Source organism: Nicotiana sylvestris, chromosome 12 (genome assembly GCF_000393655.2).
Source record: "Nicotiana sylvestris chromosome 12, ASM39365v2, whole genome shotgun sequence".
In the NCBI taxonomy this organism is placed as follows: domain Eukaryota; kingdom Viridiplantae; phylum Streptophyta; class Magnoliopsida; order Solanales; family Solanaceae; genus Nicotiana; species Nicotiana sylvestris.
In genome coordinates this window covers 52,127,106-52,153,642 of record NC_091068.1, presented here as the reverse complement: position 1 = coordinate 52,153,642, position 26,537 = coordinate 52,127,106, and positions in this window count along the sequence as shown.

Below are 26,537 nucleotides of genomic sequence, written 5' to 3'. Positions count from 1 at the left end.
CCGATCTTTATAAGTATGTTTTTGCCTTACAAAGTTTTAGCACAATCTTATGCTTCGAACGGTGTATTCGAGACTTTGTCTCGGGTGGCTTCCTCAAAGCTACCATGGTCGAGTTCGAATAAGGTTCGAACTTTGAGGCATAGATCCTTAAGGGTTTGTGTTGGATAACGGTGAGTCCCCGAGCTGTAATCATGTTATTATTTATTTGGGCTCGGGATAATCGAACCCTTGGATTGAGTGAGAACAAGATCTCGATCTCTAAGTGTATTGGCCCTTAGGCTCTTTTAGATCGGGCCGTTATGGCCTCTAAAAGATGGCTACTATTCTCTTCTTTTGGCTTAAAATACTTAGTGAAAATTTCTTCATGCCTTAGCATGTATTTTTTACCTATTGGGTTTCTTTGAGGGTTCAATATCGATTGAAACCCTTCTGCTTTTTATGCCTTAGCACGTTTGCGTTAAGATAATTTTGATACCTCTTAAGATTTTTCGAGGGCCTATTTTATCGAAGCCCTTTTATTATTTGCCTAGGGTAGCCTTTTTAAACCGATTTTTTCAAAGAACTCGAAGTCTATTTTGATTGCGGGGTTCGGACGTCTCCTAGCCGTATTAATTTGGTCGTAGCCTTTGGGTATGCCTCTTGGGCTTATTCCCAATAATACTTTGAACTTGTTCGAGGTGTTAGTCCCCGAGAAAGATGGCATTGGCCTATAGATCGAGGGGTGCCTCTTTGAGGTCTTATGAATTCGAGTTTAGATAACTCGAATATGTTGATTGGTGATGACAGTCCCGGAGTGTTTGAGATATATCTGCGGTTGGCCCTTGAGCCATTTCTCACAAAATCATAAGTATGGTGTTCATATAATAGCAAATTTTCTTCGAGACACAAAGTGTTTGATATAGAAAGAATGTTTCTTTGAATAATTTATACATTCATACATGTTTTGCCATTAGGGCTTGACTAATCTATATGGACACGGTTCACTCGACCGTTTAACCCATTACAAAGTTTTCCTATCAAGACCCTTTGACATGAAGTATTTTTCTCAAAAATATAACCTCCAGGGGTGATGCCCCCAGTATTTGAGGTTGATTGAAAAGAAGTCTTGGATACTATTGAATTTTTCTCAGGTAGCACATAATTGTTGCCTCATTAAAAACCTTGCCTGAAAACCCCATTTGGGATAAAAACCGATCTGAGGGAAAAAGAGTGCAACGCGTGCTTTAAAACCTAAGGTTTTCGTGTTGAAGAGTTTTCTCAACGTCTTTGATCAAACACCTGCAATAAGTTAGAATACAAATGGAAAAGGGAGAAAGTCATACCTCAGCAATAATATCGTTTGAGTAGTGATACATTCCAATTATTTGGCAATTGCCCACCCTCCATTGTGCCAAGTTTGTAAGATCCCTTTCCCATGATACCGAGGATCCGATATGGTCCTTCCCAATTTGGGCCTAGTTTCCCTTCGTTTGGGTCTCAAGTAATGAGGGTGACTTTCCTTAGAACTAAGTCCTCGATTCTGAAGTGGCAAAGGCTGGCTCTTCTATTGTAATATCTCTCGATTCCTTGCTTCTATGTAGCCATCCAAACAAGCGCAGCTTCTCATTTTTCATCCAACAGTTCGAGTCTAGTATTCACAGTCTCGTGATTTGATTCCTCTGTTGCATGTCAAAATCTGGCGCTAAGTTCCCTGACCTCGATTGGAATTAAGGCCTCGGAGCCATATATCAAGGAGAACGGGGTTGCCCACGTGCTGGACTTCTATGTCGTTCGATACGCCCAAAGAACTTCGGGTAGAACTTCTCTCTATTTTCCCTTACCGTCATTTAACCTTTTCTTTAAGTTTTGAATGACAGTCTTATTCGTTGATTAGGTCTGTCCGTTTCCGCTTGGGTGATACGACGTCTATAAGATCCTTTTTATTTTGTGTTCTTCGAGGAACTCCGTTACCTTACTACCAATGAATTTCTTTCCGTTGTCGCATACGATTTCAGCACGTATCCCGAATCGGCACACGATGTGGTCCCAGATGAAGTCTATAACTTCTTTTTCTCTGACCTTCTCGAAGGCTTGTGCTTCCACCCATTTAGAAAAGTAGTCAATCATAAATAAAATGAATTTAGCTTTACTTCGGGCCGTTGGCAGAGGGCTGACGATATCCATCCCTCATTTCATGAATGGACATGGGGATAGGACTGAATGAAGTTGGTCTCCGGGCTGATGGATCATCAATGCAAACCTTTGACATTTATCACATTTTCAAACAAACTTCTTAGTGTCTTTTTCCATGCTATCCCAGTAATACCCTACTCTAATGATTTTGTGAATCAAAGATTCGGTGCCGGAGTGGTTCCTACAAGTGCCTTCATGGACCTCTCGTAAAACATAATTGGTGTCCCCCGGCCCTAAACATACCGTCAATGGTCCATCGAACGTTCTTCTGTATAATGTTACATCTTAATCCAATGTGAATCGAGCAGCTTTGGTTCATAGGGCCCTCGATTCTTTAGGGTCCTATGGGAGCTTTTCATTCTTTAAATATTCGATATATTTATTCCTCCAATCCTAGGTCAAGCTTGTAGAGTTTATCTCGGCATGATCCTCCTCAACCACAGATCTCAATAGTTGGACGACAATCCCCGGGATTATCTCTTCTTCCTCGACCGATGATCCCAAATTTGCAAGTGCATCGGCCTCATCATTTTATTCTCGAGGTACGTGATCTAAAGTCCACTCATTGAAGCAGTGCAAAGTCACCTGTAGCTTGTCCAAATACCTTTGCATTCTATCCTCTCGAACTTCGATGCCTTTGTTTACTTGGTTCACCACCAATAAAGAGTCACACTTGGCTTCAATGACTTCTGCCCCAAGCTTTTAGCTAGCTCGAGACCTGCAATCATGGCCTCGTACTCGGCCTCATTGTTAGTCAACCTAGAAGTTTTGATAGAGTGCCTAATAGTGCTTCATGTGGGTGGCTTCAAAATGATGCCTAGCCCAGGACCCTTCATATTAGAAGCACCGTCTGTGAAAATGGTCCATACCCCCGATGATGTGCCCGATTTTAACAAGAGTTCCTTTTCAACTTCGGGTACGAGGTTGGAGTGAAATCGGTCACGAAGTCCGCTAAAATTTGAAACTTGATGGTGTTCGGGGTTGATACTCAATATCGTACCCACTGAGTTCGATGGCCCGTTTGACCAATCGACCCGAAAGTTTGGGCTTGTGCAAAATATTACGAAGTGGGTAAGTGATTAACACATATATAGGGTGACATTGAAAGTATGGTTTTAACTTTCTAAACTTATATTGTAGTTTTAAAGATATGTGATTTAGTCCAATACCAGTTGATAAACACGGAATTAAATATATAAATTGAAGAATAAAATAGATCGAACTAGTGTGCAAGCAAAATCTCGACCTCGAACTATGACAGTCTCGAGGTGGAATAGTGGAGATAGCAAGTTATAAAGCAACTCTGATGAACTGTAATTAAAATAGCTAGAGAATAAAGTGCATGTATTTTCTTCTCAGTCAAAAAGATATCCCTTACAAATGAATGGGCTCCCCTTTATATAATAGGGGAGTCCTAGATAAGGTACACTTCTAATTACAGTAGGAAATCATATTTGACAGTTGTCTAACCACAAAGGACCAATCCATTCCGAAATTTACGCTGTGATCTTTGGGCCGTTGCAGGTATCTCGCTCTTTCGAATCATAATGATATTATCTCGAGGTATGCCTTCTCCTGACCTCGACAAATGATATCGACCTCGATATCGGAAAGGGGCCTCGACCCCGAGCTCGGCGTCCTGGCCTCTCGACATGGTATCATTTTTTCCATCGAAGAACGAAACCTCGATTTCCACCATATGCAATCTTGTTTGTGTAAATAGGAAAAGTCCTTTCGCTTACATATGCAATCAGAAATTTAGAGAATAATAAATCATTAGGAATGACTCTTCGACAAGAAAAAGGGTACTTTCGGTGTAAGGCTGTTACACATTCATCTTGAGAAAGAAAGACAAAGGTGCCCAAAATATACATTAGGAAATGATGGATAATAAATGCGACTAATACGATGAGAGACTTTCGGTGGTCTTAAGTAGGGGTGTTCATAAAAACTCAAAAACTGAACCAAATCAAAAACCAAACCAATCAAAAAAATCGATACTTTTTAGGTTTGGTTTGGTTTTGGTTTTAATCAAAAAATAACCGAAAAAATCGAACCAAACCGAAAATCAAACCAAACCGACCAAAACACCGATACTTTTTAAGTTTGGTTTGATTTTGGTTTTAAATTTTAAAAACCGATCAAATTTGGTTTGGTTTTGGTTTTAATCAAAAAAATAACCGAAAAAACCGAACCAAACCGACTATAAAAGTAGCTATTTAAATTTATTATTACACCTATATATATGTATACTTATATATAAAGTTTCTAAAATTTTATAGTACATCTTAGTGACTTGTATTTTTAGTCTAGTTCTTTGCTATTATAATAATTTAATTATTTGCTTTTACATTCTAGTTTGATTGGTAGTTTTCTTTTGTTAAATACAAGAATTTATTTCATGTAAAAATAATCGATTTTTAATTGAGTACTTAAATTATTCATCACTATTTGATTCAATTATTATCAATATATCTTGGTAAATGATAGATTTCTTAAAGAGCAATTGATCTGATAGTGTTACATTAAAAATGTAGTCGCCGGGATATGTGTTTGGTAATGTATGTCTCATATTTAAGAAAAAAACCGAAAAACCGATAAAAACTGAATCGATAAAAAATCGACTTAAATGATTTAGTTTGGTTCCAATATTTAAAAAACCGATTTACTTGGTTTGGTTTCTTTTTAGGGAAAAACCGACCCAAACCGAACCATGAACACCCCTAGTCTTAAGAGTCATTGATTTTCTCTTGCATCATGAGATTGTTGTTTTCTGCACTCTACATCTTTATTTAAAATATAAATATTTGTTCTTACCTAATCTTAACTTTGGAGAGATATAAGCGAAAAAAATAAAAATATGGGGAGACAATATTTATACTCTTTGAAGATTAGAAAATAAATATTGTAGTATATCATCTTTGGGCCGATGAGTAAAGTACTATTTATCAACACTAACCAATGCCAGAGATTTCCAAGCTTGATAAAGAGCTTAACTAAATCCCATCCCATATATTAGCATGTTTTAGCAAAATGGTACATATAAGTAAAGAAGATCGAAACCCACTGGAAATTAGATAATTCTAACAAATAATACCTCGCAATATATTTTCGCCTTCAATTAGTCAAATTCAATATTTGTCCCTTTACAGATTCATTTTCATATATCAGGTGGAGCTTTTAGTTGTTAAATCTATTACTATTATAATACAGCTATATGCTAAACGATCTATAATTTGGCAATTTCAACGTGCATTTTAAAGGGTGTAATAGCTTTAGAAATAGAAAAGGGCAAAATATAATTATGTACTAGCGAAAATAGTTCAAATTTATACTCTGTTTTAATTAATTCGATGATCTTGTAGGCTATACTATGGCGCTGCTTTGTCCCTAATTTTTAACAAGGAATACGTGGCATCTCCGGAACAAAATTTTAAATACATGATTCTAATTAAAACCCGCACCTAATTAAACTCATTCCCCGACCAACCCCTTCAACAAGCACTTTATTTTTTAACCACGGGTTTTTAATTTTTTTCCCCATCAAAATCCACCAATTTTTTTATTAATGTATACGGTTAAAATCGGACCTACTTAATTTTACTATTTGATCAAAACCAGAGAGTTACATTGAGGGTCAGTTCGTGGTGGATCAGATCGAAATATAAGGACAAGATACCGAGTTCGAGTATCGAGGTGCCTGTCGACATCGAGACCAAACAGGGCAGACATCGAGTAAAGCGCAATAACAAAAAAAGTGAGATATTCGTGACTGGTCGAAGATAATGACAGAAATCTCGGAACGGATCATATCAAAGGCGGTTGTTTAGGCTAATCATAGGATTTACTTCCGTAATTATAATTGTACCATAGATAGGATTCTCTACTATATAAAGAGGGTCCTAATCATTTTGTTAGAACCTTACACTCTGAGATATCAAAGCAATATAACGCCTTTTCTATAGTTCATATTCATGTTCATCAACTTGTTATATTTTAATTGTTCTTGCACAAATTAGTTCGAGAGTATTCAAGCTTGAGGGCTGAATTCTGTTCAAACGCTGGTTTGCTTTATACTATTGTTAATTTCTATTATTACTCTTTGGATTTATTAATTGGTATTAGGTGAAATCACATATGACATAACCTTAAACCACATTATAAGTTTAATTGTTATCCAATTTTAAGGTTAAACAACTAAATGAACTCAAATTTGAGGCACAACTTTCAAATAACAATTAAAACACATTTCAATCACTAAATTGAGCAAACGATCAAGAAATAAGAGAAACCCAATTCGTTTCTTCAAATATTTTTAGAATCATAACAGTGATGTTTTAAAGTTTCTTCAACAACTTAGTGTTTGTAATTACATTATAAACTCAAATTACCAACAATAAATTATTTTTAACCCATAATTTTGACTTTACTTTTGGATATGAGTTTTGAAATTTCAAGCTCCAAAGCTTTTTCAATGGCGGTTCAGCTACTATAGACAAATATCATCTCTCAATATTGTTTAATCTCCATTTGCAGTCCCAATTACGAACATTTAAATAATCTTTAAGCAATTATTTTACAAGTTCATAATTTTCTGTCACGATTTCGAACCTTCAAGACCCAACAATATAATTACCAAAAAATTAACCATCACAACTCCCCTGACCAGTAGAGATTTAAATATTTCATCCAAAAAAAAAAAAAATAGTCCAATCAGCTTTACAAGTATGGACGACCACATCTAATTAACTAATCAGTAGAGATTTAACTAAGAATTCTTGATGGACCCAATTTGGAAAGATAGAAGAAGATGGCTGTTTATTTGTTTTTTGGTTTGGGTGGAATTGGGTGAAGCGTATAGTAGGGTATTCAGACGAAGAAGACAAAGAAGTATGCAACAAAAATGAAAAAAAAAATAGAAAACAAAAAGATTTTGAAGGGAATTAGATCGGGTAATGGGTCTAATCAGGAGCGAATTTTAATTAAATCAGGGATTTAAAATTGGGGGAGGGTTATTCGTAAGGAGATGTCACGCGTCCCTCCATCTAAATCATGGACAATTAGCGCCATAGTATAACGGGTCTGAATTAATTAGATAGTGAAATAGAGAACAATTAAACTCTTTTTTATAGTACAAAATATATTTGGCTCTTTTCCGCTTTTGATTAACTAAATTATTTAATGTTCAAGTACCCAAACAACGTGTTTTACTTAGCTTTATATACAGTTGTCACATGAATAGTAGTTAATAATCATTTAAATTTGTGAGAATTATTAATGAACGATCAAAATCATATATTAAATTACTTGAAAGTTAAATGCCAAAGTAAATTGATTATAACAAAAATCAGAAATCAAAGATAACTAACTGACGAAGGGTCATCACATTGGTTTAAAAATAAATTCTACGTTCCGAGACATTAAAAACCTCTTTCCGTCTCACTTCGATTTGCGTGCACAGTCCGGGCGCGTAACCGGAAAGCCAATATGTGAAAATCTGTGAAAAATAATAAATTTTGGCTATAAAATCAATTAAGTTGACTTCGGTCAATATTTTGGGTAATCGGATCCGGACCCGTAATTTGACGGTCCCGGAGGGTCTGTAGGAAAATATGGACTTAGGTATATGCTCGGAATCGAATTCCGAGGTCCCAAGCCCGAGAAATGAATTTTTGAAGAAAATTATTTTCTGAAATTATTTATGAGATTTGGAAATGAATTGTGATTAAAACTTGATGGTATCAGGCCCGTATTTTGGTTTCGGCGCCCAGTACAGGTCTTGTATGTGATCTAAGATAAGTCTGTGAAATTCGGTAAGAAACGGACTTGAAACGACGTGAATCAGATCGTTTTTGAGAAAATTGAAAATTTGAAGTTCTTAAGAAAATTTCATGATTTTGATGCTAAATTTATAGTTGTTAATGTTATTTTAGTGATTTGAATGCACGAACGAGTCCATATGATGTTTTTAGGTTGGTGGGCATGTTTGGTTCGGAGCCCCGAGGGCTCGGGTGAGTTTTGGATAGGCCACGAGGTGGATTTTGGACTTGAGGAATTGAAGACTATTAGCTGTTGCATTGCGAAGCCTGGCTCGCAACTGCGAGGGGCATGTCGCAAATGCAAAAGAAGCCCAGGCCAGCCTACCTCGCAATTGCGAGGATTCCATTGCAAATGCGATACTCTCCCATTTAGCAAGTCGTCGCAAATGCGACACATCCTTCGCATTTCCCACTTCGCAAATGCGAAAACCTCTTCGCAAATGCGAAAACCTCTTCGCAAATGCGAAAGTAGCAGAGGTCGGGGTTCGCAATTGCGAACCCTGATCGCAATTCCCATATCTGCAACCTGCAATTTTATAACTTAACCGAAAATCTCCCATTTTCACACTCTTTCAAAACCAAAACACTCTTGGGCGATTTTTCAAAGACAACTCTTCTTCCAAATCGATTATTGTGAGCACGTGATTTTTTGCTTCACGGAAACTACTCCAAAAGAAATCGAAAAAAAGTAAAACAAGTTACCTTCGGGTACAATTTTGAGAATTTGCGTGACATTTTGATAATGGTTCTGTCCGTAAATGCTCGCCTTGCTATAGTTAAAAATACAAAAGTACATGTTGCATGCATTTACGAATAAATGGTACATTTAGGAATTAATTAACCATAATTTGGTTTTAAAAGCGAAAATCACAAAAATATGCATTTTTATTCTATTTGTTGTCATGGTGATTTTATTAAATGTTTTAATTCGTGTGATAATTGTTGTTAGGTGTTAAATAATATTTGTGTACTTTAATTTTGGTTTTATTTGATTAGGAATTTTGTTTAATTATAAGGAAAGAAAATATCGGATTTGGGCCAAAAATTCAATTGAAAATCAGGCCCAATCCGTTGCATTGGTCCGGTCCAATTGCCTGACCCCTCAGATGCATCGAACAATGCCGTTTCGGCGCCTCAATCTGAGCCGTTGATTTGTTTCAATCAGACGGTCCAGTGCAGCCCCGCTAAGTTGAAATGACGCTATTTTAGGCGAGTTGATCTGAGCCGTTCATCTACATTGATCCAACGGTCCCCGGCTTCCCTCATGACCCGACCCACTCCGGTTCGAACCGACCCCTGGCTAAAACCAAACGACGCCGTATTATTTAGTTCCCTTAATCCTGGCCACTGATCTTAATTGATCCAATGGCCAGGATTGAATCCCCCACCCCGTATAAGAACCCCCAATCCATCACCCCACGCCCCAAACCAAACCCCCCCTCACATACTGTTCACCTTCGTCCCCAGAAACCCCCCTTCAAACCCTAGCCGCCTTAGGATTCCCCCACTATAAACCCGGCAACCACGACGCCGATGACCACCAAAATAACACCCCTGATGCACCCAACCACCCTGAACACGAATCCGTTAGCCTTTTGCCTCGAATCATTCTCCATCGTCTCGAATCTTCGTTTGAAGGTTCGAACAAAACCAGATCTACACCCACCGACCCCAAAATCATACCACAACACCTCCTGACCTCCCTCACACCCTAAACGCCATTGGTTCCGTTCGAATCTGACCAGAGCTGAACGAATCCCAAATCGGACCACAAAGAACCCTAAAAAGTCTAAAAGTTGAGATTTGTCGAAATTAAAAGACGATGTGGGGTCTAATTGACCTTAGTCTAAGTGTTCTCAGTTGAGAACACTCGATTAAGGTCCATTCGACCCCAAAAATGGTCGAGTCCGAGTTCGAGCCTGGGTCAGTTTTTGATTTCAAATCCCTGAGGTAATTTTTCCCTTTCTTTTGTTCTCCTATGAATTCTATCTGTCTTTCATGTTTAGTTTGGTTTGTTTTGATTTTTCTGTCCATGTCTGTGAATCTTGAGTTAATGTTTAGTTTGTTTTATGTGTTTTACTGATTGTTTGTGGTATATTATAGCTTGTGTAGTCGTTTAAATAAGTGTCGTCAACTGAATTCACTTGAAAAACTAGAAAATCATGAGTCTGCTCATTTCAGTGTGATTACTAGCCTGTTCCTCTTATCTATGGTGAGACTTGTATCAATAGGCCTGTTGTAGTAGTGCTTCGATCTTAGTTTGCTTCCTCAACTGCCTATTGGATCAATTGGTTTTGAGTTGGTCAGGTTTGGCTCCCAATATGACCAACTCATACCATTTGATTGGCACCCCTATTTGATTGAGTTTGAATCATTGGCTGAACTTAGGCTGAGAGTTGGGTATAGCTGTAGAAATCTAACAGATCAACCTGAAGTCAGTATTGAGTTTAAGCTGATTAGTTAGTAGTCAGTGATTAGTTGAATTTAGAGAGGTTTATATACTGACTATTAGGAGTTAGGGTAATACAATAATATGCAAGGGTTAAGGGTAATTCTGGCATTTGACAGAGTTTGATTAGGGATTAACTTAAGAACATGTCAAGTGGTAATTAAAATACTATTAACCTAATGACAATGGGGAACAAAACAACAAGCATGAGAATTAAGTGAATATTATAATAAACCCATAACTCTTGATTAGAGCAATAGGACAAGCATGGGGAACAGAATAGTTTACATCAAGAAAAGGCACTTAGGCTTGGGAAGTGAAGGGTATGGGCAGACCTAGAGGCTGTGAAGTTCTAGGCAGACCTTAGGGGTCTCTTTCAGATTATAAATAGAGCTATATTTGGCTAAGGGAGGGGCTGGACATTCTGAAGTTTTCAGAGAGAAAAAAAAAAAGCAAAAAACAAGGCTGATCTTTCAACCTTTAGAGGACAGTCTGTTTTCAGAGTGACATAGAGTTAAGAGTGCGCTGGATTTGAACATAACAATCAGAGGCTACTGCTGTTTACATCTGTTCCCTTCTCTGCCTTGCCTGTATCTATTTTGGGTATTGATGGGTTGCAAACTGGGTTCTTTGTTTTGGTTTTAAAAGATCTGATTGCTGGGTTTTGTTGCTGCTGATTGCTGTTTCTTCTGTTTGTGGCTGTTTGCTGTGAATGCTACTGCTCAACTGATCATTCCCTTCTTTCTTTTGGCTTTCCCAATACCAGGTACACCACTGATACACTGTCCATGTAAGCTGAAAGTTGAAACATGAATACAAAAATTAGGAGCTGAAGTTGTTTTTTTTTCGAATCTGTTTCAGTCTATATATTGAACATTAAGTTGTATATATAATAGTTCATATCTTCTATTAGGATAATGAAGGTAGTCATCATGTATAACTAGACATCACGTATGGCAACTTAATACCACACTATGTATGTATGCTGGTAGATAGAAAAGAAGTGATAGTGCAGTAAGCAATATCCTGAATTTTAGCTGTGTTTGTGGTTAGCATATCTTCTAACGCATGTTAAGTGCTGAACTATCCATTGCTAGTTAATCTCACTTCACTTAGTAGGTTGCCTCATTATAAATTGCAACAATACCGTTAGAATAAAATAACACCGGTTTCCATTTCAGCCTTATAAATGTTGGGCCTGAGTCGAATGAACTAACAGGCCCTTATCGGAAAAGGAATGGCCCAGGTCCAGTCCATACGATGTGCGCCGGGCCTGGGCCCATAATATCTAAACGACTGCCCATATACGCGTTCATGTTTCGGATTTTGTAAATCATATTCGGAACCCGACTATAACTAACTTGTAAGCATGTAAATAAAGTTGGACCGTTCTTCTACTTTCATTATTAGAGACAAACTTAATAGAAAACATAGCCACTATAGGACGACCTTTTAAAATAAAAATGAGACGAGCCTCACCAAATAAAACACATAGTTTGCGGGACCCTCACAAAAATGTATGCGTTGATTACTTAGAACTCGGGATAGGTCGTTTAGCGAACTCCATGGCTTTACCCAAAATAATAATACGCTAATCGCTTTAGGCGCGCGTTTTAATAAATCTTACCTTCTTAAACTCGGGTGCACATTTATGTGACCCAAATCCAAATCTCAACGGAGTCGAAACGTGTCTCTAATCACGGGTACATTGATTGTGACGTGGTCCGAGATGCATGTCCATGACGTTGCAAATTCCTGTTAAAAATAAGAATGAAACGAGTCTCGCCGCATAAAAATACAAAATTGCGGGGCCCTCAGTAAAAATTTGCTTTAAAATTTCTTAGACTTCGAGACGGACCGTTTAGCAAAATTTCACGGCCCTACCCAAAGTAAATGATACGCTAGTCGCTTTAGGCGCGCCTTTAATAATTTAATTTTCTTAAAACTCGGGTGCACATTTATGTGACCCAAATCCAAATCTCAACAGAGTTGAAATGTGCCAATAACCACGGGTGCATTGATGTGACGTGGTTGGAGATGTATTTCCGTGATGTTGCAATTCTTGATTAAAAAATATATATAATAATAATGGCAAAAGCGATTAAAACTTAAAACTTGCACATGAGCTCATAATTGTATAAAATCAAATAAACAAGCCGAATATGATAGTTGAGCGACCGTGCTAGAACCACAGAACTCGGGAATACCTAATACCTTCTCCCGGGTTAACAGAATTCCTTATCCGGATTTCTGGTTCGCGGACTGTTAAACAGAGTCATTATTTTCCTTGATTCGGGATTAAATTGGTGACTTGGGACACCCTAAATCTCCCAAGTGGCGACTCTGAAATAAATAAAAGAATCCCGTTTCGATTGTCCTTTAATTGGAAAAACTCCTTCACCCCTCCCGGGGGCGGAAAAAGGAGGTGTGACAGCTCTGGCGACTCTGCTGGGGACTATTTCAGACCTAGAATCTCTGGTTCAGGGTTCAAGAATTTGAGCTTAGAATAATTGTTATTATTCGGCATTGTCTATTATCTGATCTTATTTTATGATTGGGCTTAAAATGTGCAAAATGATGTTTTTTACCGCTTTGATATTATTTGGATTGTATATATAAATTGTGCCGAAACCCCTCTATTCTCTCTCTTGAGGAGTGCACGCTGGTCGTGACTTCTTTCTGTTAGTGTCATATACCAAAATAGAACGAGGATTCGGAGGAGTTGCAAAACCGGATGGCCCTTTGGTTACCGGTACACAGCTCCCATTCTCGGCTCGAGTTGTCCGCTCGGGTAAGCCAGGTCTAGAACAAACACCTAGGTTTTAAAACTTAGTATAACAAAGCCTCATGCCGGATCCCTAGTAGGAACGCTTATTTGCATCATGTGCATTTGACTTAGGGGACTCAACACAGGGGTTGAGTCCGTCTAGGAGTAGCAACCTGAAATGAAAAGACCATCCTGCTGCATCCTGTTTGCTTTATGCATTTATTTGCTTCAAACTTGCATGCTGACCGGCTTCAAAAAATCTGGAATATTGGAAAATTGTGAAAAAAAGAGTGAAGTAATAGTGTAGAGAGTTAATTGCCTATTTTAGAAAAACCAATGCCCAAATAGTGTCGAAATTCTACCGAAATTTTGGGAAAATGAAAAAAGAAAAATGTTTTATTTTTTTAATAGTTTGTTTCACTCAAAAAGCAAAAGAAAATAGAAAAAGAGTCTCTCATTTTTGGTTTGGAAAATAGGTTGGTCATTGTTTGTTACGAAAAAAGAGAGTCTTTGTTTTGTCTTATTTTCAAAATAGAAGAGGAAAAATAGTTTGTCGTGTCATGGAAAATGAAAAAAGTATTGTTTCCAAAATTTGGTTTATGTTCTCTGCCCGAACTACGCCAGTTTGATTCTCGCATGGTGTGAGATACGTAGGCAACCCCCACCGGGTCCAACTTTTCCTTTTGCAAAAAATAGGCAAAAAATATCAAAACCTCAATTTTTCGTCATAAAGAAGTCAGGCGACTCCATTCTTGAAAAATGGCCGAATGTCCCTAAAAAGACGCCGGAAGGCTGTTTTTGCAAGAACGCCGCTCTTGCTCATTTTTTCTCAAGGGTTTCGTCCGGTTGGTAAAACACAGCCTTTAAATCTGCTTCGAAATGCTGAAAGGCCGTATTGACAAGACCGGAGTTTTATTTAAATGTGCGCCAATTTTGGTTTATTCTTTCTTTGAGTCCCACGAGTCTTAATCACCCCAAACCAACATGCAGAATGAGCACAGGTCCAAGTTTGCCGGTAACAGTTAGGAGCAAGATCCCTTTGGAGTTGCGCTTGTGGTGGGAGGATTTGGAAAAGTCAGAGCAAGACAAGATCAAACTGCATCTGGGAGGTCTGACCGGTTTGTTGAATGTCAGACACAGATGCGACATCATAAAGGCTTTGGTTACATTTTGGGACCCAACCCACAATGTATTCCACTTCTCGGATTTTGAACTCACCCCAACCTTAGAAGAGGTAGCAGGCTACATGGACGTTACTGAGGGGTTAAGGCACAAATATCTGATCGCTTCGAGAGCCGTAAATTCGCACAAGTTCATGGATCTACTGAAGATAAGCAAGGGAGTCCCGTATTCTGAGTTGGATAGGGGTTTTTCTACTCTGCAATTCACATACCAGAGGTATGGGCATATAGGAGGGTTCGATGATCCGGAAAGCGGTGTTTGCAGTAAAGGGAATCAGACAAAGTGGGATGAACATAGGTGGTTCGCCTTCATGGTAGCGTTCTTGGGCATTGTGGTGTTTCCTTGGAAAGATAGAAATATTGATTTAAAGGTGGCTGGAATCGTCAAGGTCCTGATTACCAACAACAAAAGCACGCTTGCTCCTATGATAGTGTCCGAGATATACCGAGCTCTCACAGCCTGTAAAGCCGAAGCAGATTTCTTCGAAGGATGCAATTTTTTATTGCAGATGTGGATGACCGAGCACTTATGTCATCATCCTCATTGTATGCACTATATATCTACGAACGAAGGATGCATCGAAGGATATAACCCGAGGGTTTCAGGGCTTAGATTACCGGAAGGGTTTGAAGACTGGGTATCCTATCTCCGTGCCATCACCGCAGTACAAATAGATTGGACATTGGGTTGGCTTCCTGTTGAAGAAATTGTGTATATGCCCGCCACTAGTCCTTACTTCCTCTTAATGGGACTCAGAGGTATTCAACCTTATGCACCTTACCAGGTGATGAGACAATTGGAAGATGTCAGGTGGTACACCCAGACGAAGATCTCAGTATTTATGCAGTCAAGGTTAGCAATGACGGCCAATTTCATGAAAAGACAGTTCGTTATATATGGAGCGAATGCCAGTATTTGCCGGCAAATACTCGAGTGTGTGACCTATCCAGAGGTGAAGTCTCATCTGCTTATCTCGCTTGGCATAGAAAGAAGAGCATTGCGAGAGACAAACCAGAACGGCCAACTAAGAGAGCTCACGTCCAAGACTTTGTAGAATCATCGCAAGCACAATGGGGTTGGCTAGCCAAAGAGAAAGAATATCGGGTCGAGATTGGCAAACTAAAATAGCGAATTGAGGGGCTTAAATACCAAAGCAGCTTGCAAATTGATGCTGATGCAGGGGAGAAAAGCAAGTTGACTCAAGAAAACAAGGCCCTGAGAGCCCGAATCAGCCAAGACAGAAAAAATGCCGGTGACCAACAGAAAAATCGGTCCAACGAGAGGTTTATAGCAGAGCTGAGGAGTCAGGTCAGCAAAAGCCGAGAGGACTTGGAGAGATCTGAAGCTTGCATAGCGAGAATGCGGGCTAGATAGGCAAAAGGTACAATGGCACGGAGAACGCATCTACAACAAGTCACAAGGGATCATGAAATAAGCATTGGACTATTGAGAGAAACAAACTCCACTCTTCAAGAGCGGGTCTTTAAACAAGTCTGAGATGCCCAAGCTGACAGAAGACATTGTTATGATGTGATGGCCAGGATGGAAAAACAAATGGAGAGGTTCCAGGATCGACTCGCCGACAATGCTCAAGCACTGGGACTAAAAAACCGGCAAATAGAGCATTTATTCAGGGAAAGGGACAACATCCGAGGTAGGATTGACGAGATTGGGCACTACATTTACATGAGATGCTTGGCATGTGAGCAAATGCCTCGTGATACCCTACTCGCCTCCATCATGGGCTACATTCACCGGATCATGAATGAGTTGAAAAGCTTACAAAGGGGTCTCACACCAAAGCCCGCGGAAAGGCCGAACGATGCCTCGCGAGCACCTAAGTTGAAATCCTTAATGTATCCCTAGTTCGAGTCTTGTTTGTTGACTTTATGGGTCCGTTATCTTCCCATATGTTGTTTTTTTTCTCTCATCAAGTCAGGTTAAGAATTTTGGAATCTGTACTATTGATGTTCTTTGTTTAAAATAAGTAGTTTGTAATAGCAAATTTTGGTGTTGGATTGAATGATTCCAAAAGAATTTTGTATCTTTACTTTGTGGCAGAACTAGGCCCGGTCTGATTCACGCGGGGACGTGATACGTAGGCAATCCACATAAGATTCGACCACCACTAAAAAAAAAAGAAAGAAAGGAAAAAGAGAAAAAAAGGAGAGGAAAAGAAAGAAGAAAAGAATAATAGAGAGAAAAGCGGAGGGTTCCCAAAACACTTTAAAGGCACAAATAAAGCAAGTCGGGATGACGCATACGGGTGAAGCAAAAAACATGTTAGAAACGGTTAACTGCTTAGGAACATTGCATCCCCAACATGCGATTACCAAATCTGTTAAACTCTAACGCTAACAAGTTTGTTGTTTTCCAAATACCAGACAGTTAGTTGTTAAAACGTTCTGGCATCACATCCTTATCAAACCAGATCCAAAGGACCTGTACCAATAATCATGACTACTTCAGAAAATAGTGCCGAGGAAGAAAAGCCAGTAAGCCAGTTACTGAAAGAGGCAATGGAGAAGATAGAGAGGATGAGATTGGAGATGAATGCGATGCAGTTAGCCTTGGCTAAAGTACAAAAGAGCCCTGAACCACTAGGGCATATGCCGGAATACTCTCACTCTGGACCTTCAACAAGCCTCCTGAATCACCCCTATTATCAGGGGAGAAGCCCCTATGATTCCCAAGCTCCACCACCCCATCAACCTTTCCCACCACCAAATGTTCCCACTTTTATGGGACCCACACCAGCCACGCTGCAAAGATCAACTAGTGAGCCGCTGTTTCAGGCTCACGATGCGCAGTACTATCCCCCTGAACCCACATTCAATGCACCAGAACCCCATACCTATAATCCACACTTGGAGGTCCCGACGGAGATTGAAAAGTCGGCTAAGGTTCCAGAGCAGGATGAGGTAATGAGGAAGTTCAAAAGCCTGGAGCAATCCTTCAGGAGCATGCATGGATTGGGCAACCAGGTCAGCGTGGCCTACAAGGATCTATGCCCTTTCCCGGACGTCCAACTCCTGGCAGGGTTGAAGATGCCTAAGTTTGACTTATACGAAGGGCACGGTGATCCTATGGCACATTTACGGGGTTCTTGCAGCAAAATGAGAGGCACGGGCGGCAAAGACGAGCTACTGATAGCTTATTTCGGTCAAAGCTTAAGTGGATCGGCATTGGAATGGTATACCGGACAAGATCCCAGCAGATGGTACACTTGGGATGATCTAGCGCAGGCTTTCGCGGGTCACTTTCAATAAAATCTCGAGATAGTCCCTAACCGTCTCACATTACTGAGGACCGGAAAGAAACCTGGGGAAAGCTTTCGTGAGTTTGGTTTCCGCTGGAGAGAATAGGAAGCCAGGGTTGATCCTCCCATGAGATAGGGGGAAATGGTGGACTACTTCCTGTAAACGTTGGATCCAACTTACTTTGGTCACTTGGTGACAACGGTTGGAAAATCCTTCAATGAAGTAGTAAAGATATGAGTTATGATAAAGGAGGGACTGAGGTCCGATAAAATCCTGAATTACTCAGCGCTCAAGGCAACGACCCAGGCTATTCAGAGCGGCACGGGAGGTGCGCTGGGGAGGAAGAAGAAAGAAAAAGTTGCCACGGTTGAGACAGGCGGTTGGTCCAGGTCCGGCAAACCATACTACAACCAACCTAGACCCCACAATCCAAATTATCCATACAGCCCTCCACAACAGTACTATCTACCTCAAGAACCACAGTTCTCCGTGCACCAAGCCCAAACATACACTCAGCCTCCGGTTCGCCCGCAATGGCGCGCGCCGGCTCCCCAAAACGCATATGCACCTTCACCGAACACATACCCTCCACCCCAAAACACCTATCCTCCACCGAGGGCCTATAGGAACCCTCCAGGGGCAAGCTTTCGAGGAAATCAAGCTTCTAGAAATGACAGGCTACAGAGACAGAGAGCCTTTACTGAGTTGGGAGAGACCTATACTGCCTTGTTCCACAAATTGAGGCAGCTAGGTTTGGTGAGTCCTGTTGAGCCTAGGGGGCCAAACCCCCTACCCTAAAATTTGGACCGATCGATAAGCTGTGAGTACTGCTCAGGAATGTTAGGGCATGATACCGAAAAATGTTGGAGGTTGAGGCATGCAATACAAGATCTTATTGATGCCAACAAGATCGAGGTCCAGACGCCGGTGTAACCCAACATCAACCAGAACCCATTGCCAGTACACCACGAAGCTCACATGATCGAGTTGGTACACAAGGGAGGAGAGCCAAGGAAACCCTCACAGACGGTGATGATGATCCATGCCGCTCTGAAAGAAGAATCGACCGGTGGGGAAGCAGGGGTACAGTTGAAGGGGGAAGATGTCAAGCCAGTGGTAATATTAGGGAAGAATCCGTCCACCGCAACAAAGAAACCAGAACCAGCCAAATTGGTAGTATCGGGAACATCATCTGCACCCGTAGTTGTTGTGAAAGGGGTCTGTAGGGAACCGGCCATCATAAAGCCGGTAGTCCAATTGCCAGTGATTGATAGCAAGGCCGTGCCTTGGAAGTATGAAAAGGCAGTGGTAATGTACAAGGGAAATCAAGTGGTGGAGGATAGTTGTGAGGCGCAGGGACTGACTCGATCGGGACGGTGTTTTGCTCCAGTGGAGTTGAGAAGGTCCAACCCAGCCGTAACAAAGAAACCCGTGTCAGAAGAAGAGGCGGAGGAATTCTTGAAAAAGATGAAAGTGCAGGATTATTCCGTTGTCGAACAATTGAAGAAAACACCGGCCCAGATCTCGTTGTTATCACTATTGATCCATTCGGATGAACATCGCCGGGCCCTGATGAAGATACTGAATGAAGCTCATGTGCCCAATGAAATTTCAGTAAACCACCCTGAAACGACTGCCAACAAAATTTTTGAGGTAAACAGGGTAACGTTCTCTGATGATGATCTGCCAGTGGAGGACACGGAACATAATAAAGCTCTCTACTTGACTGTCAAATGTGAAGATTCGGCAGTTACTCGGGCGTTGGTGGATAACGGCTCAAGTGCCAATATTTGTCCATTATCCACCCTGAACCAGTTGAAGATTGACCATGGTAGAATCCACAAGAACAACATTTGCGTCCGAGGATTTGACGGAAGTGGAACGGACACCGTGAGGGATATTATACTTGAGTTAACCATCGGCCCGGTTAAGTTTACTATGGAGTTTCAGGTATTGGATGCCGCGGTATCTTATAACCTGTTGTTGGGACGACCGTGGATCCACGCGGCCAAAGCGGTGTCATCCACCTTGCATCAAATGGTCAAGTTCGAATGGGACAGACAAGATGTCGTGCTGCATGGGGAAGACACTGCGTGCACCATGGGAGGCGCCATTGTGCCCTTCTTATAAACCAATGATGACAAAGGTCCCTGGGTTTACCAAATTTTCGATGCAGTGTCAGCAAACAAGATTCCCGAGGGTAAAAGCATTCCACACCCCAGGGTAGCTTTCGCAACCGTCATGATGGTTTCAGAGATGCTGGGTAATAGGTTTGTGCCAGGAAAAGGCTTGGGGGCTGAGCTTTAGGGGATTGTTCAACCTGTCTCCTTGCCAAAGAATTTAGAGACCTTTGGATTGGGGTTCAAACCTACTGCGGCAGATGTAAAGCGAGCGCGGAAAATGAAGAAGAGAGTTTGGGTTCTTCCCAAACCAATTCCGCGTCTCTCCAGATCCTTTGTTAGAGAAAGTGCCAAGGGATCACCGGTCCCGAAAATTCTCGGGCCGTTGATTGGGATGGACGGGGATTTGAATCAGAGCTTCGAAAGGCTGTTCACTGATGTCAATGTGATAGAAGTTGGAGAGGGTTCCAGCAGAGCAGACATACAGTTTGTGGGGCCTAAGGCCAATACCAACAATTTGACGGTTACTCCTCTTCCTACCCGGGGGAAGTCCTGGTAGTAGGCTTTGATTTTTCTTTCTTGTGTTTTGGATTATTCCAGGGTGTAATCCAAATCTCATTTTATTTTGTAAAGTGTGAACCCTGTTATCCCGCATTTTTAATAAAATTCTCTATTCTTGTCTCATTTTAATTTTGTTTTGTTCTTTTCTCTTTCTGAACAGTTCTGTTTTTACTGGTTCTAATGACATGACATGCACAACGGATCTTCGACCTAGTATAATAAATCAATCTTACTCCGACTTAATTATACAAGAGATCGGTTATGATGATGAGTCTGAATATAACGAGGATGAAGCCTTCGAAGAAATAAATCGAGAATTGTGCCAATTCGAAGAGAAACCCAAGCCTAATCTGAATGACACCGAAGCTGTCAATCTAGGGGATGCAGATAATGTCAGAGAAACCAAAATCAGCATCCACATTGAGCCAAACATCAGGGAGGAATTAATCAAAGCCCTCATTGAGTTCAAAGATGTTTTTGCATGGTCATATGATGATATGCCGGGATTAAGCACCGATCTAGTGGTTCACAAATTGCCCACTGACCCGAAATACCCTCCGGTCAAGTAAAAACTAAGGAAGTTTAAGACGGATATGAGTGTGAAGATCAAAGAGGAAGTGACCAAGCAGCTGCAGGCAAAAGTTATTCAGGTCACTCGATATCCCGATTGGTTGGCCAATGTGGTACCAGTGCCGAAGAAGGATGGGAAAATCAGGGTATGTGTCGACTACCGCAATCTCAACAAGGCAAGTCCTAAGGATAATTTTCCATTGCCCAACATCCATATCTTGATCGATAATTGTGCTGGGCACGAGATCAGATCCTTTGTGGACTGCTATGCAGGATATCATCAGATCTTAATGGCCGAGGAAGATGCGGAAAAGACGGCTTTCGTTACGCCATGGGGAACTTACTGCTACCGGGTAATACCATTCGGATTGAAGAATGCTGGGGCCACATACATGAGAGCAATGACTACTGTGTTTCATGACATGATACACAAAGAAATTGAAGTGTACGTAGATGATGTGATCATAAAGTCCTGGCGTCAGGAAGACCATGTAGCAAACCTAAGGAAGTTCTTTCAAAGACTCCGAAGGTATGATATTAAGCTCAACCCGGCCAAATGTGCCTTTGGGGTTCCATCAGGAAAGCTGTTAGGATTGATCGTTAGTCGACGGGGTACTGAGTTGGACCCGTCCAAGATCAAATCCATCCAGGATTTGCCACCGCCAAAGAACAAAACGGAGGTAATGAGTCTGTTGGGAAGACTAAATTATATCAGCAGGTTCATTGCTCAACTTACGGCGACTTGTGAACCCATATTTCGGCTGCTGAAGAAAGATGCTGCGGTAGATTGGACGGCGGAGTGTCAAGAAGCCTTCGACCAGATCAAAGGGTATCTGTCAAATTCACCTGTGTTGGTCCCACCCGAGCCGGGGATACCATTAATTCTTTATCTGACGGTCCTGGAGAATTCGTTTGGCTGCGTGTTGGGGCAACATGACATTACAGGAAGGAAGGAGCATGCCATTTATTATCTTAGCAAGAAGTTTACAGTATATGAGGTCAAGTACACTCAACTCGAGAGGACATGTTGCACCATAACTTGGGTGGCTCAGAAGTTGAAACACTATTTGTCCTCGTATACTACTTATCTCATTTCCCGTTTGGATCCATTAAAGTACATTTTCCAGAAACCTATGCCTACAGGGAGGTAAGCAAAATGGCAAATTTTGCTCACAGAGTTTGATATCGTCTATGTGACGAGGACGGCCATGAAAGCCCAAGCGATGGTCGATCACTTGGCTAAGAATCTTGTTGATGAAGAATACGAGCCATTGAGGACGTATTTTCCGGATGAGGAAATAATGCATGTATGTGAGATGGAATTACCCGAGGAACCAGGTTGGAAGCTTTTCTTTGATGGAGCCGCAAACGCAAAGGGAGTTGGAATAGGAGCGATACTTATTTCTGGAACAGGACGTCATTATCCTGTTACAGCTCAGCTGCGTTTCTATTGTACCAACAACATGGCTGAGTATGAGGCATGCATTTTGGGTCTACGACTAGCTGCAGACATGGATGTCCAGGACGTTTTGGTCTTGGGAGACTCGGACCTCCTGGTGCATCAGATTCAGGGTGAATGGGAAACACGGGATTTGAAACTCATACCATATCGACAATGTTTGCACGATTTGAGCAAGCGATTTCGATCAGTGGAATTCAGACACATCCCAAGAGTTCATAATGAGGTTGCCGATGCATTGGCCACCTTGGCATCAATGTTACACCACCCAAACAAAGTTCATGTTGACCCATTGCATATTCAGGTTCGTGATCAACATGCTTATTGAAACATGGTAGAGAAGGAAGTGGATGCCGAGCCATGGTTTCATGACGTAATGGAGTACCTCAGGATGGGGATATACCCGGAGCAGGCCACCAGAGACCAAAAAAGAGCCATTCGGTGATTGTCAAATGGGTTCTTCCTCAGTGGAGGAGTGTTGTACAAAGAACCCCGGATTTGGGACTGCTGAGATGTATAGACGCCGGTCAAGCCACGACAGTTATGGCAGAGGTGCACGCTGGAGTTTGTGGGCCCCATATGAGCGGATATGTATTGGCAAAGAAGATTCTACGAGCAGGGTATTACTGGCTCACTATGGAGCGTGATTGCATCAATTTCATGCGGAAATGCCATCAATGTCAGATACACAGAGATTTGATTCATTCTCCGCCAACAGAATTGCACACAATGTCAGCGCCATGACCATTTGTTGCATGGGGCATGGATGTCATTGGGCCTATTGAGCCGGCAGCGACCAACGACCATAGGTTCATTCTGGTGACCATCGACTACTTCACTAAGTGGGTTGAAGCTAAAATTTTCAAGTCGGTAACCAAGAAGGCAGTGGTGGATTTTGTTCACTCCCATATCATCTGTAGATTTGGGGTCCCAAAAGTGATCATCACGGATAATGGTGCAAATCTTAATAGCAATTTGATGAGGGAGGTATGCCAACAGTTTAAGATGACACACCGCAATTCCACCCCATATCGTCCCAAGGCGAATGGAGCAGTTGAAGCAGCCAATAAGAACATCAAGAAGATACTGAGAAAAATGGTAGAAGGATCTAGACAATGGCATGAGAAATTACCCTTTGCCTTGTTGGGTTATTGCACTACAGTCCGGACATCCGTAGGTGCAACTCCTTATTTATTGGTATACAGAACTGAAGCAGTAATACCAGCAGAGGTCGAAATTCCATCCCTCTGAATTGTCGCTGAAGCCGGGATTGACGACGATGAATGGGTCAAAGCTCGACTGGAGCAGTTGAACTTAATAGATGAAAAAAGATTGGCAGCAGTGTGTCACGGCCAGTTGTATCAGAAGAGAATGGCAAGAGCATACAATAAGAAGGTGCGCCCCAGAAAATTTGAAGTAGGGCAGCAAGTATTGAAACAGATCCTCCCACACCAGATCGAAGCAAAAGGCAAGTTCGCCCCAAATTGGCAAGGGCCTTATGTTGTGACCAGAGTGTTATCCAACGACGCTTTATGTCTAACAAATATCGAAGGAAGATGCGTCGACATGGCTATCAATTCTGATGCAGTCAAAAGATATTATGCATAATTTCTTTGATTATGATAGTTATTGGTTCGTTTGTTTGTACTTGGTACTTATTGGATAATGAAATGACGGAGACAATTCTTTCTTCTATCCAAACACTTTTAACCTTTGTTTCCCCCTTTGAGCCTTATTTATTCTTTCATACCCCTCTTTTGGAGTCACTAATGGAAAAAATATATGAAAAAAAAGAAAAGAAAAATGAAAACAAGATAAAGGTCATAAGAAAAACAAAGGAATCATGGGAACTACGTTTGACCTGATTCCTCAAAGAAGGATACGTAGGCGCCTCACGGCTCGGTCATAGTGTAACAAAAAATAAATCCCCAAGTAAGAAAATTGGGGCAGAAGTTATGTTTTAAAGTTTCAAAAGAGGTTTGATTCCAAAAGTTGTAATGTTTCACCCATCAAAGTTATTTCTGAATTTTTGCTAGCCTTTTGTTTTAACCCCACACAAAAACCTACATGTGATGTCCAAAAAAGACCCCCCCGATCAGTATTCGAGAGGTGCCAAGTCAGGCAAATGAAAGCCGAGAATAATACACTGATCCCCAGCAAAGAGGAAGATCATAAACTGGAAATGAATTGATAGCCGAAAAGAATCTCCAAAAGAGAGAGTCATATCGGCAACACTCCAATCCCCCGCTGAAAAAATAAATAAAACGAGAGAGTTTTATCGGTGAAAACCTTCACGGGCACCATAAGGCGATGAAAGATGAGAGAAATAAAATGAGAGAGTCTTATCGGTGAAAACCTTCACAGACACCATAAGGCGATGAGAGCTGAGAGAAAGGAGAGAGTCTTATTGGTGAAAACCCCTCGAAGGGCACTATGAGGCGACAAGCTGAGATCGGCAGAAAGAATCCGCATGTGGCAAAAATTGGGTGTCTGGTCATTCTCGGCAAATGAGGCCATCAGGAAGATTGATTGATACAAATAGACTGGGTCGATTAATCCATAATGCACGACATGATCGTTGGGACCAGTCATACCGCCCAGATAAGTTCTTTCCTTTTCTTCTCCCCTAGCATTTGTTCAGAAAGATTTTTCTCTCTTTCTATCTTTTTATTTCTTTTTCTAAAAAGATTGTTCGGAAATTTGTTTTGAGAAGGATTCTTCAGAGTTTACTACCAGTGGCCAAAATGGTACAACGCAAAATGTGAAGGGGACAGGCCAAAGTCAAGGCAATAAGACAAAAGGCGTTTGTTGCAAGACCAAATGACAAACCGACCTAGAAAGTTAAGGAGAACATGGAGAAAAGCTGGAAAGCAACAGTTGAGAAACTTATGGATCAAGTTCCAAGAAGATCCCAGCAGAGTTTCGATAGATAACTAACCAAGTTCCAGGGTGGTCAGACATCACAGAAGGGGAGAAGGAGAAAGAGAGGACTGATCCGCAGCAAGATAACCCCAACAGTCCTATCTTCAATAATGTTATCCTCCGATGATAACATTTTATGCCCTACAGTGCTAAGAGAAAATAAACTTTTAAGGGAGTAGTTTTGGAGTTGAAGAGGACTCCCCCAGCATGTTTTGAAACAAAAGAGCAGGGAAGGGATAAATGGAAAACCATCCCCAGTAGAAATGTCATCCCCAGCAAAAATATCATCCCCAGCAAGCAACTTTATCCCCAACCAGTTTTGGGAGCACAGAGCAAGGGAAAGGGAAAGGAAAAATCATCCCCCAGCAGGAGTGACACGATCACTCACCATGTTAAAACTCACAAAATTTTCTTTGATTTCTACAGGAAAATAAAGGTTGATGATGGCAGAAAGACACGCCACAAGGAAGGTCACCAAAACCGGGGCGGAAAATTTTCTGCCGTTGTCAAAATTTTCTCAAAAGAACGAGGAAACAAATTCAAATACTTTTCATGTCTTAGATAGATAAGCGCCCACCTGTATAATGAGAAGAATATTTTCATGTCTTAGATAGATAGGCGCCCACCTGTATAATGAGAGAAATATTTTCATGTCTTAGATAGATAGGCGCCCACCTGTATAATGAGAGGAATATTTTCATGTCTTAGATAGATAGGCGCCCACCTGTATAATGAGAGGAATATTTTCATGTCTTAGATAGATAGGCGCCCACTTGTATAATGAGAGGAATATTTTCATGTCTTAGATAGATAGGCGCCCACCTGTATAATGAGAGGAATATTTTCATGTCTTAGATAAATAGGCGCCCACCTGTATAATGAGAGGAATACTTTTATGTCTTAGATAAATAGGCGCCCACCTGTATAACGAGAGGAATACTTTTATGCTTTAGATAGATAGGCGCCCACCTGTATAATGAGAGGAATTCTTTTATGTCTTAGATGGATAGGCGCCCACCTGTATAACGAGAGGAATACTTTTATGTCTTAGATAAATAGGCGCCCACCTGTATAACGAGAGGAATACTTTTCTGCTTTAGATAGATAGGCGCCCACCTGTATAATGAGAGGAATACTTTTATGTCTTAGATGAATAGGCGCCCACCTGTATAACGAGAGGAATACTTTTATGCTTTAGATAGATAGGCGCCCACCTGTATAACGAGAGGAATACTTTTATGCTTTAGATAGATAGG